This window comes from Hippocampus comes, unplaced genomic scaffold (genome assembly GCF_001891065.2).
Source record: "Hippocampus comes isolate QL1 unplaced genomic scaffold, H_comes_QL1_v1.1 scaffold1022, whole genome shotgun sequence".
NCBI classification, from domain to species: domain Eukaryota; kingdom Metazoa; phylum Chordata; class Actinopteri; order Syngnathiformes; family Syngnathidae; genus Hippocampus; species Hippocampus comes.
In genome coordinates this window covers 4,415-6,938 of record NW_017804700.1, presented here as the reverse complement: position 1 = coordinate 6,938, position 2,524 = coordinate 4,415, and the positions used below count along the sequence as shown (strand labels likewise).

The window sequence follows — 2,524 nt, the reverse complement described above, 5'->3', positions numbered from 1 at the left end:
TTTTTTTCCAGTGATGCAGTTTGGGTTCTGGTGTTGACTAGTAGCTTTGAAGAAACTTGCTGGTTCCTGACATGTCAAAAATAGCTTTCATATTAAGTTCGTGAGAGAGTTTGTGAAAGTTTCACACACAGCATGTCAACATGTCACAACCAAATCCTCAAATTTCATTTAATTGAGCTGCCAAATAGACTCTGCCATTTTTCCACTCACCCGTCTAAACACTCAATCTGGTTCCACATCCAAACAACAACGGCAAATTCAGACAATGTGAGGCTCAAACAAAACAAAACAAAAAAAGAAAACATGAACTAGCTAAGTTTCTGTTTCAGATTTTAATAAAAACAAAACTAAGTAATTATCTTCCCAAAAAACCCCAAAAAATCCCACTTACAGGTTTCCACCGTCAATCTGGTTCCACTTCCAAAAAGTAACCTGTCGTATCCTGTCACACACTAGTTGCTTCCTTTACAAGAACCTCCTGAGATCTGTTTTGAACTTGCAAACCTCAACAGGCTTCACGGTGTAAAAAATGCACACAAAAAAATATATATATATATCTATATATATATTTTATCTTGTTTTATCTCAGCTGATTGAGGTAGTGACACAATTTGGGTCGTGATACATAAAAGCCAAACTTACAAGTCTCCACAGTCACTCTGGTACCGCTTCCGAAAAGAAATCTCCGAAATCCTGACACACATCAGTTGGTCCTTCAACAAAAACCTGAAGAGAAACTTTTCCAAGAACACAATCGAAATCCTAATGGGGAGGCACAGCTCAGGTGGTATTATGGTCGTTTTCCAGCCTGAAGGTCTTGGTTCCAATTCTGAGCCCGAGTGACCATACCTGGGGGTCCTTGACCAAAATACTAAAGCCTCAACTTGGTCCTGATGCTTGTGAGGATTGTTCAAGTGCTTTGAGTGCCTTCAAAAGCATGATACAAGCAAAATCTCTTTTGTCATTTACCTTCATTTTTCCATGCACAAATACAATGTATTGTCAGCGTACCAATTATCTGCTCGTTCCAGCTGCATGTATGGGAAAATTTACCAGTTGCGACACTCAAACTAGTTTCACAACAGTGGTCTGCCTCTTCACAGCGTTATTCCTCAGGGCGAGGTTCTTCTTCCGCAAGACTTTCATGTCATCCATGTTGACTGGACATCCTTCTCCAAGTGTCTGTGATGTCTTAAATCATGTTATTTGCATCAAAAAAGCACATAGCACTTGAGGCAATAAAAAGGAAGATTCGCGGCAGAAGCAAGGTGAACCTTTCCCTGAAAAACAGAGTGGAGAAAGAAAAACAAGTATTCACGGACAATGATGTCAACACAAGAGGTGGAAAATACAAGCTACCGTATATATTAAGATCATCCTGATTTCCACTGTCATGCTTGTCCCGCCCCCGAAGACAATCTTGAAGCCTGCAGCAGCCTTCTTGGAACAACATCCACTGTGACACAAATCTGCAACCACATTGGCCACGCCCACCACCTCTGGCTTCACCATGCTGGCATTATGTTGCGTCTCTTCAAAGTCCCGCTCAAAAGTCATTCACATCTATTTTAATGTTACCAGGTGGTCCGAAGTAATGGGACAAACTAATGGAAAATGATACAGGATCCGACATTAACGGTGGCCCAATTGCCTTATGGCCCTGGATCAGTGCGCCACTGTTGTCGGGCCACCACCGACATTCGAGATGCGGGCTCGGTCGTCAAGTACAAATTTCATGATTGTTAAACTGAAAATCTTGCTTTTAAACAAAATATTGTTTGGATTTGAAAATTGAGTTTTTAGCTGTCAGGCGAGGCAATCAAACTGTCTCGAAAGCAAAGGATCTTTTGGGCTCTCAGAAGCAAAAACTTGTCTTGTTAGGGGTTCACAGAGAATTTTTGCGACTACTTTTGAACATGGATTCTTTGTTCAAAACTAGGTGGCCACAATAAACAACCAAAACATATAGCTGTCAGGCGAGGCAATCAAACTGTCTCGAAAGCAAAGGATCTTTTGGTCTCCCAAAAGTAAAAACTTGTCTTGTTAGGGGTTCACAGAGAATTTTTGCGACTACTTTTGAACATGGATTCTTTGTTCAAAACTAGGTGGCCACAATAAACAACCAAAACATATAATGCTGGTGCGTGCTAAATTATTTCCCACAACAATATGTCTTGGCTTGAACAAGAAATAAGCTCAGAAAAAATATTTTTTTATCCGGATCTGTACTTTAATCACAGTCACACCAAGCTAACTTGCCTGGACACAAGGAGTCAGAAAAAAACAATACATAGAACAAAAAGCGCTTGTGAAGTAGAGGTAAGATCGGGCCAAAAAAAACCCAGCCCGACCCGACCCGGCCCGCTGGTACTTAAACCCGACCCGGCCCGACCCCGACCAATTAACTTGATTTGCAGGCCCCAGCCCGAATCAAACCCGACATTTCCTATTTTATTTGTGATGACTCGGGAGGAGGAGGGGTGATTTGTGATAACAAATTAAAGCCTGTCTTTTGTCACGAAAT

The 2,524-nt window shown here is 41.4% G+C and overlaps 1 long non-coding RNA gene across 1 annotated transcript; it reads right to left on the bottom strand.

Moving 5' to 3' along the window:
• Window positions 1–572: 572 nt before the first annotated feature.
• LOC109523021 (uncharacterized) lies at window positions 573–1,673 on the bottom strand. Its single transcript, XR_002170145.1, has 2 exons — window positions 1,012–1,673; window positions 573–927 (listed from the first exon to the last, which is right to left on the bottom strand). It is a non-coding gene; the product is annotated as an uncharacterized LOC109523021 (long non-coding RNA).
• Window positions 1,674–2,524: the final 851 nt, after the last annotated feature.